Consider the following 13025-nt stretch of genomic DNA (forward strand, 5'->3'; position numbering starts at 1 on the left):
GAGAGAACTGTCATTTACGGCTTTTGAGGTGTTGCCATAGATGGTTGTGGTATCAGCATAGATGTCAACGAATGATTTAAGTATATGTTTTGGGAGATCATTGATGTAGATCGGGAAGAGAGTTGGGCCCAGGATGGACCCGAGGGACTCCAGCATTAATACTGTGGGCCTCTGATTTCTGCCTATCAACCACTACTCTTATGAGCCTATCGGAGAGAAATGATTTAATGATTGAGAAAACATTTCCAGTGATACTGTTTCCAGTGTAGCTGAAAATCTTGTGAAGTAGGCCTTTATGCTATACCTTATCGATATGTCAAGAGCAATTGCCCTGGAAAGGAAGCCTTTGTCAAGAGATTCACTAATCCTATGAGAACCGTTAGCACATCTGCAGTAGATCTTGCAGAGCGGAAACCATATTGTATGTCACTAAGAAGGTTGTTTCTGTCGAGGTGGTTGACTACTTTATTTAATATGGATTCCAACTTACTCACAACACACAGGAGACTTATTGGTCTGTACTGAGAGGGAGATGACTTTCACCTGAATTCTTAAATACAGGGCATACGTTTTCTTTAAGGCCACGTTTAAACAGTTTTGTAAGTATGGGGGCAAGTTCTGGTTAGAGCGTTTTCAGCACTATAACTGGAATGCCGTCAGGGCCAGTTGCTTTACTGGAATCAAGGTTCTTGATTAGCTTGGCGACCTCACGCACAGACATTTGTATGTTGCATAGCATGTTGTCTGTTATAGGAGGAAATACGGGGAGTTGATGGCCTTCGTCGCATAGCGTAGAATTAGCTGCAAAGTTCTTGGCAAATAGTCTGGCCTTGTCTGATGCTGACGAGATTACCTCAGGTCCATTGATGATAGTTGAGATAGAACGCACGCTTCTGCTCAAGATCCTGTCTGCTATTTGCCAGAACTGGTGGGAACCAAGCCGCTGCTCAGCTACTTTGGATTTAACTAACTGAGCATATAGCTCTCTTGCATTTTTTTCATTACTCTTTTACAGTGGTTGCTGGCAGTCCTGAAAGCAGCTTCAGTCTCAGTACATCTATTACGTTGGTAGCTATGGAAAACGTGATTTTTGTGTGCGATGGTAGCAGCACATTCAGGAGAGAATCATGGCTGGCTGTTAGGTTTTTGGAATTTTTTGGATAGTATGAATCGGTCTATGCCTACAATTAACCATTCGGTCACGTCTGATACTTTAGAGGACACAGTTTTTAAACATAGAATGCAGATGTAGGTTAGATATGAATGTATGGGAGCTATCCCAGTCAGCCATAGAGTATCGATATACAGTACGGTGGAGAGGTACGTCTGAAAACTTATTACATCTCATTTTTATCTTAACTGCTACAACAGAGTGGTCGGAGGATCCTAGAGGAGATAGAATGGAACATGAACATAGCTCAGAGGAAGTTGTGAGGAAAAGGTCTAGAAGGCTTGCATACTGACAGGTAGTATCAGGCACACGGGTGGGTTTGTGAACAATCTTGAGTGAAGTCATAGGCAGGGGCAAAATTATGACAGAACCTCCCCTCGTCATCGGTTTTGAGTGGGTCAGCCATTCCACATTATGGACATTGAAGTCACCGCAAATGTGAATGTTAGCCGAAGGATGGTCAATTTTCTCATATGCTCTTAAAGATCGTAACCATACCGTTGTGGGACACACACACATTTGATAACAAAATGGTTCGAGTATGTATTGAATAGGGTTTAAAAAAAAAAAAATCCATAAGTAAACTAACACTTCAAAAATATTGAATAGTACCTTAAAAGTTTTCATAAATAAACCAAAGAAAACCTACGCATGCATTTTCAGAGAGCAGAGTTTACACAGGGTCTATGTTCCTTTTTTAAAGGCTAAATTTTTGAAATTTGGCAGCGCGTCATCCTCAGGGTTGTTAGACCATAAATACTTGAAGCCAAATCTTTCCCGAGGTGGAGGGCGCAAATTGATAATTGTATCATAAGCACAGATCATTGATTACTCAACTAGGATTGTTAAGACCATAAGTTAAGACATGGATCTTCTTCTGTGGAAGAGTGTCAATAGCACTAGTAGTTCACAATATAAACGTAGGGTCAAGGTTGCCAGACTATAAATTGAGCCAAATTTTGAGGAAAAAAGGCCAAAAATGGCCGAATTCAAAAGCAAAGCCACATTTTTTTTGGATAAAAGGCCAAAAAAATCCAAATTAAAAATTTGGCTCTTGAAGTCATTTTTCTGTATTAGTTTTGTAACGTTTTCTTGGCAAAGGTATTACCTATGAAATTAAATATGCTTTGCCTCTCAAGCATATTTTTAGATTTTAATTTAATAGGGTGACGATTATATTTAACATTTTACATAAAGCGTTAAATATTTAGTACTATTTTAATATTAAATAAAGGAAAAGTTGATAAATTTATAGATGAGAACACTAAGGAACTTCCCCACCTCAAAAATGAATAGATCTAATTTTAGATTACGTTTGAAGATCTTGAAAAACTTGGGTAAAACAATTTTTAGAATTTAGAGTGAGATCAGTCTCAAATTTAACATACGGTGAGCACCCATTTCTAACAGGATAGCGTTTTAAGAGCATATAACCAGAATTTCTTCTGCAAAAGGAGATAAAGTTTAGCTTATAAAAAAACAATTTATTTAAATGTAACATTTTCACATGTTATTCTTTCTTTAACATCCTCCGGTATAATTTAAAAAATTAGACTTGTTTCGAGCAAGGAAATGAAAATATTTTTTGCAATTATAATTTTTGTGTGTGAAAATATTAAATAAGCAATGCTTAATTCAATGGTATCAGTATTTTTTTTTTTTTTTTTTAAATTTTTTTTTTACATGGGGTTCACCACTTATCAGGGCCCGAAGGCCACTCAGGGATAAGGGTTATTGCGTGTACAGTAATCAATGAGATAGTATTGTAGTAATCATTAGTATTGGGTGGTTAGATATAGTGTCTTAAGGGGGCAGTTTGTCAGTTTATGTTGGACTTGAAGACATCCAAGTTGTAGTCAGATGGGAAACAGGCAAGCGGCAGAGAGTTCCACAGGCGTGCACTAAGCTTCGCTCATGGAATCTACGTTTGGATTTAAGCACAGATAAAGAGTGGGGAAAATTATTGACAGTAGTTTCAGCCAGACGGGTGTTTCTCGTGAAAGGTTGGCGAGGGGGGATGAGGGATTGGAGCTCAGACGAGCACCTGCCATTGAAATAACGATAAAACAAAGACAGGTTCGCAACGTCTCTTCTGTGAGAGAGAGGTTGCAGGGAAGAGAAAAGGGCATGCCCATTAAACCACGAAGTCTATTTTGTACTCTGTCAAGGCAGGATAGGCTGTTTTTAGCAGCTCCTGCCAGATGTGGCAGCAGTACTCCATCCTTGGACGTACTTGGCTTTTATACAGAGAGAATTGCATCAGTAGTGAGATATCTTCTGGAGCGGTAGAAGGATCCCACCATTTTCCCAGCACCCCTGGCAACAGATTTGAGGTATGTGTTCCATTTCAGATCAGTAGTTCGAGAACTTCATTTTTCTTAAGAGTTATATAGAATTCATTAATATGGATTTAGGGGCTTTTTTTCCGTAATGTTCCTATAAAAATTTTAATTTTTATTGTTACAAATTACGATGCTTTATATAAAAAAAAGCAAAAATAAAGTCTTGTATTTTTTATTTACTACTGAAAAGTATAACTTTACTAAAGGTATTTTTTGTTAAAAAAAAAAAAAAAAATACATTTCCAAACAGATTTAAATAAAATTTAGTTCATTATATTCTGCGATCATTATTTAATAAATACTGAAAATTTCATTAAAATTAGTTAATTTCTTAATTTTTGGTGATTTTTTTTTATGGGAGGGGTCAAAATGTTTATACATTTTGAGCATCAGCATTCATTTTGCCCGTACCTACAAAGAGGCTAGTTTCAATTTCATAAGGACTTTGCCCCCACCCCCTCACTGTTAAAATAGGAAACATCTGAGGGTTAACACCAATATAGTTGGAAAAAAACAAAACAAAAACAACTTTTTATTAATTACTATCATGGAAGTGAGTTTGGCTTAAAAAGGTTTATTATTCAATTTCTTTAAGATATGAAAATCAAAACAAGATAAAAACAAACATTGAATTGAAACGCAGCTCTCCACATAAACGTTTGATAGTCCACGAGAATGTCAGAACACGAGTAAATGTGGTAGAAAGGTAACAAATTTGTCCAGAAAGTCCAGTTCTGATTTTATATACACATGAAAGATGTATATAGGTTTTCGGGGCAGCTGAAAACGAAAATAACGTTTAAAATTACGGCAAACGAGTAGTTTCCAAGATATGAAGAAATGTTAGTTTTAAAAAAGTGGGGTATCACTTCTGTATTAATTTAACGTAAAATGAGCACACACTTTGTGGCCACGATGTTTTCGGAAAATCTTAAAATTCCAAGAAACAAGTTTCCAAGTTATGAAGAAATGCACTCACTTTATGGTCACTTTTTTCGTTCTTTTTTCTTGGAGGGGGGATATTCAATTATAGAACTTGTTTTTTAACAGGTGCTTATACAGTTTAACCGTTTTAACGTAAGTAACGCGCCGACATTAACCGAGCAGAAGAACTATTTACTATTTTACAAAAATTCTGTTTACATTTGGTGGGACTGGGAGACTGAAGAGGCAGTAAGGGGGGGGGCCGGGGTTCGCCACAACAAATTTAAACAGAATTTTTGTAAAATATTAAACAGTTCTTCTGCTCAAAACAGTTAATTAAACTGCATAAGCACCTGTTAAAAAAACTATACAAGTTTTACAATTGAAAATTCCCTTCCACAAAAAGAACGAAAAACAAACCGGCAGTCCCCGGTCCCCCTCCCTCGAAAAAAAAAATAATAATAAAAATAAATAAATAAAAATAAAGCGAGTGCATTTCCTCATATTTTGGAAACTACTGGTTTCCTGGAATTTTAAAAGTTAGTGGTAATTTTAAAGGATTTTCTGAGGGTGGAAAGAAAGTCCCCACCCGCCGAAAAAAATCGTGGCCACAAAGTAGCTGCTCATTTTACGTTAAATTATAGAAAACTGATTCCCCACTTTTTTAAAACTAACATTTCTTCATATCTTGGAAACTACTCGTTTGCCGCAATTTTAAACGTTATTTTCGTTTTCAGCGACCCCGAAAACCTATAAGAGTGGTAATTTTAAAGGAATTACCGAGGGTGGAGTAATTCATATTCACCAAAATGTCTATAACATGGCGAAAAAATAAAAGGTAACTAGTTCATGGCAAATAGAATATTTTCTAAATTATTTGTGGCACCGCTTTCTTTACTATGAAGATTGTCACTTGTGTAGCTTTTATTTTATTGTGCATATTAAGTCTTTGTAGCAATTACTGTTATATAAGAAGGTAAGAACGAACTCTTACAATAGTATTCAGTAATTTACTTTGAATTCTATTATAAGGCTTTGTTCTGATAGCAACTAAAGAAAAACTTCAACAGTTGCATTATTTGCAAGGGAGGTTTGTTTCGAAAAAGTTGTCACAAAAATATAGAACAAATGTTATCAAAAGCAAGGTAAGTTACTTTTCTACCAAACTGGATATGTTTTTAGTGTTTATATTTAATGTAACATGTTGATTCAGCTCGAAAAACTGTTCCGATGTATTGGAAAATGAGACGGTAAGTTTGGAGAAAATGAGTTATAAATAAAAAAAAACAGTCAAAATACTATTAAAACCCCGCCTATGTCACAGTAACATATATTGAGCAAGTTTCTAACAGTATTTTGTCTGTTTTTTTTTTTTTATATATAACTCATTTTACTAAACTTACCGCCTCAGAGTCTGCCGCCATTTTAAATTTTCCAATACATCGGTAAACACTGTTTTTCGAGCTGAATAAACATGTTACATTAAATATAAACACTAAAAACATTCAGTTAAGTAGAAAAGTAACTTACCTTGCCTTTGATAACATTTGTTCTATATTTGTTTTGTGACAACTTTTTCGAATCTATGTGTACAGTAAAACAAACCATGCAAGGGTTATTAGGGATGCTAAAGCATATGCTGCAAGTTCCTTAAAATTATGTTTTACCACACCTTGCAAGAATTTAAGAAAATCTGGAGGAATGCTATTCTCTGCAAAATATGGTTCTTCACACCATTCTAACAAACTTTTCTGTATTGTACCTGTATAATTAGTTATTTCCATATGTAGAAATGGAAAGTCTTTAAACTTTGCTCTTAATCTTCGATTAAGAACTTATCAGGATTTAGAAATGAAAGCCCTTTAAACAGGTTGGCATTTTTCAGGAAGTCTTTTCTGCTTGATGTAAGGCAACAGCTCGACACCTCAACTTCACCTTTAATTTTGTAGTTTTGTCCACTTGTGTGCCAGCAATTAAAGTGAACCTATGGATTTCCTGACTGAAACTGGCACCAAAGTCAACATCTGTTTTTACATGTTCCATGTTTAAAAGCTTTGCATACAAATGGTGATGCAACTGATGTATTAGTTGTTTGGACAGCTCATGTGGATCAGTTTTCTTGTTGAAACGTTCATGAACAGGAGTTTGAAAACAAAAAATAATCATATCTGCTAGCATTTCTTTTAGCAGACGACATTTGCATTTTGCACTAATATTTAACTTTGTTTCACGAGTGCTAAAATAACCTAATAATTCCTCAAAGTTCAAAATATAAAATTTCGGTACTCATGTACTTATTGATCCATGCTGAAATAACGTTATTTAAAAAGCCATTCTTAACATGTACCTATTCTGTACTTTAACCTTACAATTGAATAATAATAATAAAAAAAAACCTTAACTTGGAAATACGATTTAAAAAATAGCAGATCAGTAAGTGCACTAGAGGGACTGCCAAACGAGTGTGAAGATTGGACCGCATGTTTCCATGACGTCGGATTTGTGTTAATTATACGAACTATGGAAAAGCAGAAGCGACTTTTTTTTTAAACCTTTATCTTCTTCAAACTGCAATTAATAATTAATCTTTGTTATAATTTTGTTTGGCTTTAAGATTTAGTTTAATGATTAATAATATTATAAACATTAGTATATTAAATATGAAATACGGTTTTACTGAATGTTCTTTGGGTTACCTACGGGCTTTTTGTTCGGTAAAAAGAGAAAAACAAAATATGAGGAGGGGGTTACAAAATGCTGATATTTGTGCAATATTTTCAAATTGGTTTGAATCTGGCGAGAAAATAGCTGACAAGAGTCATGTTTATATTAAAACTTAATATTTAAAAAAAATTTAAACAATTAATAATCTATGTTGTAACGGAACATTTTTCAAATGGGATTTTAATAGTTTTAATCTTTTAAAAATTAATGTTTACGAAGTTTCTTTTTCTTGGCAATTCAACTGATTATATTATACATTAATTCGAAAAAAAAAAAAAAAATTAAGTTTATATCAATTTTTTTAATTGCAACTTCAAGGTAAATTTTTGTTCAATATGTGTATTTAAATAAAAAAATTTTTTTTTTTTATCTGAACTCTTATGTTTCATAATAGAAATTTCAAATTCCGAAAATATAAATATGGGGGGGGGGACACGTGCTAAAAAATATTTCCCCTCGTATATTTTACGAAAACTGCATTTTATATGTAATTTCATTCTAAAATGTCTAAGTATCAAAAATTTCACGAAAATCTAACCATTAGTTGATTTTTGCTCGATTTATTAAATACGGGTATGTTTTCACGTTCGGAACATTTTAAAGCGCCAATTATGTAAACAATTTTCATCTCGCAATTTCATTTTTTTTTTTTTTTTTTTTTTTTTTAATTATTACTGGTTTATTTTGCCCTTTTAAATGGTACAAAAAATTATACTGACAATATTAATTTATAATAAAGTTACATCGTGTTACATATAGGGTGGGGTAATTCTGTGGTGACTTTTGGCAGTCCCTAAAGTGCACTAGCACAATAATTTCTCTTGCCATATTGTTTTAGATAAACTTTGAGACTGAAGAGTAACATTTCTCACTCGTTTTCTTCATCTACAGAGTTCATTTAAAATAAATTTTTTGAATTCTCGTATAAAGCCACCATTACTAAACCATAATAGCATTTCAGTTAAAAGTGCAACAATACAACATTAGCAGGCAACTGGGGTTTGTATTACTGTACACAGATTCGAAAAAGTTGTCAAAAAACAAATATATAACAAATAAATGTTATCAAAGGCAAGATAAGTTACTTTTCTACCTAACTGGATATAATTGTGTTTTTATTCAATGTAACATGTTTATTCAGCTCGAAAAACATGCAGTGTTTACCGATGTATTGGAAAATTCAAAATGGCGCCCGACGCCCGACACTCTTTAACACGGCAAGTTCAGGAAAAGATGTTATAAATAATAAACTAGACAAAATACTGTTAGAAATTCGCTCATTATATGTTACCGTGACATAAGTTGACATATATTCGGTGTTTTTTTAATAGTATTTTGTCTAGTTTATTATCTATAACACCTTTTCCCAAACTTACCATACAAACCCGGCAACTGTTCGTTGCAACGTCGAAAAGAATGACATGCATTTCATCTGAATACAACCTGGTGATTCAGACTTCATTCATGACTACACTGAATTTTTACTGCCAATCAGAAGAGCTGCTTGCTATACAGTTTTTAAAGAGTTTAACCGAAATCAGTTATTTCTTTAACTATTGTCAAATAAAATATGTGCAGTAGTTTCGATTACTAGTACATTAGACAGAAAAGCTTCTAAAAGCCTAATTTAAACTTGATTTAAAAAGTCATTAAATTCGCGATTAGTACTAAATTAGTTAATATTTAGGTTTTAAATACTTGCATTTAAATTGATCCGAAAAAGTTCAAGAATACGATTTTAATTGTGTGGTCGGGTTTCGAGTGTTGTAAATCGTTATCGAATTTTACAGAGAAACCCGACAGAAAATAAAAAACATGGCCGTCAAAATCAATTTAGCATTTTCTTTAACCTTTTTTTTTCGGGGGGGGGGGGGCAAACGTTTGCCTAGGGTCCACACTCCTCATCAAGTACCCTAATTTGAGGACGTTATTAAGAGAATAAAGAGTTTAAAATTGAAATTCATTGAAAGTCTTCGCGACTTTTATAACAAGTAATGGGCAATGGGGTACTCCTTGGGCGTTGAGTTCCATGGTGACCAGCAGAATTAGGTAAGAGTTGTACAACCATGCGTAATTTCTACACAGATAGGATTTTTAAATTTTTTCACTGGATTATTATTGATTAGACTAACCAGATTATGAAAAATGAACAAAAAAGATTGACATTTTAAAAGGGTGCTCACTTTTTAGTTACAACATTCTGGTAAATCAATCACCCATTTTGTAACCAATAAAAACGCGGGTATATCAAAACCATAGAAAGTAAAAATGACATGAGCCTACCGCATTTATAAGTCAGAAATATTTGTTTCTCAAAGAAAAAAACATAATTTTTTTGATGAAAATAAAGTTTAGTTTGTTTTAACTTATTTAGTTGGGGTTTGTATTACTGTACACAGATTCGAAAAAGTTGTCACAAAACAAATATAGAACAAATAAATGTTATCAAAGGCAAGATGAGTTACTTTTCTACCAAACTGGATGTTTAGTGTTTATATTTAATGTAACATATTTATTCAACTCGACCGATGTATTGGAAAATTCAAAATATCGGCCGACTCTCGGAGACGGTAAGTTTGGGAAAAGGAGTTATAAATAATAAACTAGTTAAAATACTGTTAAAAACCCGGTGAATATATGCCAGCCTATGTCACGATAACATATTGAGCGAGTTTCTAACAGTACTTTGTTTATAACTCAAAGAGAGTCGGCTGCCATTTTAAATTTTCCAATACATCGGTAGATACTGTTTTTCGAGCTAAATAAACATTACATTAAATATAAACACCAAAACATATCCAGTTGGATAGAAAAGTAACTTATCTTGCCTTTGATAACATTATATATTTGTTTTGTGACAACTTTTTCGAAGCTATGTGTACAGTAAAACAAACCCAACTTTTATAGATAAATATATCTACTCTGCAACGGACACTGAACCCCTCTTTTTTTTTTTTTTTTAAATAGTATTTGTGGGTGGGTATGCCGACAACAAATATCAGTTAAATTTTACAAATATCCCCCCCCCAATGGTGTTTATTCCGAAAGCTGTTCTTAACATGGGGAGGTTGAGGGTGTTTATAAGGTTGACCTAATCTAAGAAAAAAAAAAAAATTTAAATGAATATTAAAATAATTTCACTTTACAAACATTTTTACATAACTTTTTTCATGTAAAAATTAGTAAATTTCAATGAATAGTAAGTCATTTATCATTAGTATGTGTTTTTGGTTTTGTGTTGAATGAAACTTTTCATTACAACAATAATTAACCAATTTAAGTCTTCCGGCATGCGTTTAAGGGTTACGAAGTTATCAATAAATCGTTTAGTTACTAAGCCAACGTCAGTAAATAAATATTACGTGCGCATGCATTAGCCTTGACTAAGTGGGGGACTAAGGGAGCGACCATTAAATAATTCTGCTGGTCGCCATGGAACTCAACGCTCAAAGAGTAATGGTTTTGAAGATTAACAGCAAGAAAAGTGTTTTTCTTTAATGAAAAAAAAGGAATTCTTGCAAATGAAGTGTCGTTAATCTTCATTATAAAAATGTTCAGAGAGAAGACATTTTGGTGCTTGCGCACTTATTGAACCGCGCTATTTTCAAATAGTATTTTCAAGCTAAATTAAAGTTTTACGATATCTTTATTAAATTGTTAGATGAAAATACAGTATAGTTACAAAACACCCTCCTCCTCAGGTTAAGAATAGCTTTCTAAATGTTATTTCAGCACGGTTCAATAACTACAGAAATGTCGACATTTTTTTTTTCTTTGAATTTTAACAGACGACGAAAGAAAATTTCAAAATAATAATTAAGAAAGAAAAAAAAAAATGGACAAAACTTAAAAAAAAAAAACAGTCTCGTTGGTGGGAATAAGTAAAGAAAAGCCCAAAGAAACACTTACCTTAAATTATCGTTTTTGATTCGAAAGCGGAGCGGAGGGGAGGGAAACCGAAGTTTGAAAAGAGTTAAGATTTTTTTTTTTTTTTTTTTTTGGAGATGCGACCTGAAGGACGTCGGGTTTTTATATGGAAACACTTACACCCATCCCATCCCATCCAACCGGCTGCTGCTCACTCGACCGGAAATTATCGAAAAATCACGAAGATCAAATAATATATCTATTTAATTATTTTTATTTTTTTCTTGCATTTTTTTTTTCTTAGATAATTTTCATCAATATTTATTCAAACATATATTTTTTTTAAATTATAGCACGTGATTAAAAAAATAGATTCAAATATTTAAAAAAAAAAAGGAAAAAAAAAACATTTCCTGATACCTATAGTTCTATTTTTATTATTATTATTATTATTATTATTATTATTATTTAGCTGGGATTTTAAAATTAAATTAAATTTTTACGATATCTTTTGGTTATGAAAGCCCAGAATAGTTTTAAAGATGATTATGTACTTATTGTACCTCGCTATTTTTTTGTTTTTTTTGTTTACTGTTTTTTTCAAGTTAAATTCAAGTTATCTTTTATTATTAAATTGTTAGGTGAAAGTACAGAATAGTTAACACTGACTTTCTAAATAATAACGTTATTGGGTATGTTTTACTGTCCACTGCCCTTCGAAAAAATAGTAAAAGAAGATCAAATATATAATAAATAAATGTTACCTAAGGCAAGATAAATTACTCTTCTACCCAACTTGGTAGGTTTTTAGTGTTTTTACTAAAATGTAAAATGTTTCATCGGCTCTAAAAACAAGCAAGTTCATAAAGTACACGACCACAAAGAAAACGTAGGCACAATGTATTCGTTTATGCGGCCACTTTTTTCTTGTGGTCGCGTACCCTTTGAAAATGCTTGTTTTTCGAGCCGAATAAATATTTTACATTAAGTAAAAACACTAAAATCCTACCCAGTTAAGTAGAAGAACAACTTACCTTGCCTTTGGTATAATTTATTTATTATATATTTGATTTTAGACCACTTTTTCGAAGGACTGTGGACAGTAAAACATACCCAAAACTTCATTGATTGCTTTACCTCAGGGCTATATTAATTTCCCAGCAGTAATATATGAGAAAAAGTGGCCAAAAATCAAATATATAACAAATAAATTATACAAAAGGCAAGATAAGTTGCTCTTCTACCTAACTGGGTAGGTTTTTAGTGTTTTTACATAATGTCAAACATTTATTCGGCTCGAAAAACAAGCGTGTATATATATATATATATATATATATATATATATATATATATATATATATATATATATATATATATATATATATATATATATATATATATATATATATATATATATATATATATATATATAGCTCTCCCTACGTATTGAGCACTGTTGAAGTAAATACTTATTTATACTTTCGAATATTCATTTATGCGAAATCGATTTTTTTCGGTGACTAAAAGATGTTTCACTTTCAAACAAAAACTTACCAAAAAGAACCACCGATTTTCACAGGAATATTAAATCGATCTGTGGATATAACATATTTTTTGTCGTATTTTATTTTTAAAAGTGTTCAAAAGTATGGTTCAAATATTTTTGAGCGACGCTTATCACTACAACAGACGTTCGTTTGTATCTGTCGCAGAACAAAAAGTATATTTTTTGAAATTATTCAAATAATTCTATAAAAATAAATAACTAAGCCGTTTCCTTTCCTTTTTTTTTTCAGTTAAATTTCGGATTAAAAAAAATTAAATCGTTTTACCGAGCGTTTCTGTGTCGTTACGCTCTTGTCACGTTCAAAATCTGAAATTTGATTCGTTTTATTTTTTTCGCCGACACGCACCTTAATTTGCTTTATAGACAAAAAAGCTAAAAATATATATATAAATAAATGGGGCTATGTTTTACTGTCGACATTCATTCAAAA

The 13025-nt window shown here is 32.4% G+C and overlaps 1 protein-coding gene across 3 annotated transcripts in view; it reads right to left on the reverse strand.

The window, feature by feature from the left end:
* LOC145293209 (uncharacterized) overlaps nt 1–12733 on the reverse strand; it is a 44286-nt gene extending 31553 nt beyond the window's left edge. For 2 of the 3 annotated variants that reach the window (XM_080139735.1, XM_080139733.1), the window contains exon 1: nt 11071–11227. The gene's annotated coding sequence lies outside the window, so the exon portion shown is untranslated. Of the gene's footprint in view, nt 1–11070; nt 11228–12582 lie in introns of those variants that run through there. The other variant, XM_080139734.1, reaches the window with a different exon arrangement.
* Between the last annotated feature and the right edge of the window lie 292 nt (nt 12734–13025).

This window comes from Euprymna scolopes, chromosome 14 (assembly GCF_053919585.1).
Source record: "Euprymna scolopes isolate OS-2025 chromosome 14, ASM5391958v1, whole genome shotgun sequence".
NCBI classification, from domain to species: domain Eukaryota; kingdom Metazoa; phylum Mollusca; class Cephalopoda; order Sepiida; family Sepiolidae; genus Euprymna; species Euprymna scolopes.